This window comes from Sarcophilus harrisii, chromosome 5, assembly GCF_902635505.1.
Source record: "Sarcophilus harrisii chromosome 5, mSarHar1.11, whole genome shotgun sequence".
In the NCBI taxonomy this organism is placed as follows: domain Eukaryota; kingdom Metazoa; phylum Chordata; class Mammalia; order Dasyuromorphia; family Dasyuridae; genus Sarcophilus; species Sarcophilus harrisii.
This window is the reverse complement of record NC_045430.1, coordinates 109,518,869-109,519,233: the sequence shown is the minus strand read 5'-3', so window position 1 is coordinate 109,519,233 and position 365 is coordinate 109,518,869. Positions and strand designations below refer to the sequence as shown.

The window sequence follows — 365 nt, the reverse complement described above, 5'->3', positions numbered from 1 at the left end:
AAAAATATGAAATGCTTCATGAATTTGCATGTCATCCTTGCACAAGTGCCATGCTAATCTTCTCTGCATTGTTCTAATTTTAATATATGTGCTGCTGAAACAACCATTCTACTCTTGTAAAGAACCATCCCATGTAATAATGCTTCAAGGAACACAAGGAAGAGAAAAGAATGATTAAAACATTGAAAAAACCTGAATGTGTGCAATGTATCACAATTGTGGTACATTTAAAGTGAAAGGGATAGAGATGGAAATATTTTCTCATATCTCTTTCTCAGAGCCAAGTATGTTCTTTGTAATTTTGCAAGACTCACTTTTGATTAGTTTATGGTTTTCCTTCCATTTCCAATGTTGTTTTCATCATG

General features: G+C 32.9%; 1 non-coding gene across 1 annotated transcript; it reads right to left on the bottom strand.

Moving 5' to 3' along the window:
* LOC111721078 lies at positions 1-104 on the bottom strand. Its single transcript, XR_002770442.1, has one exon. It is a non-coding gene; the product is annotated as a U6 spliceosomal RNA (small nuclear RNA).
* Positions 105-365: the final 261 nt, after the last annotated feature.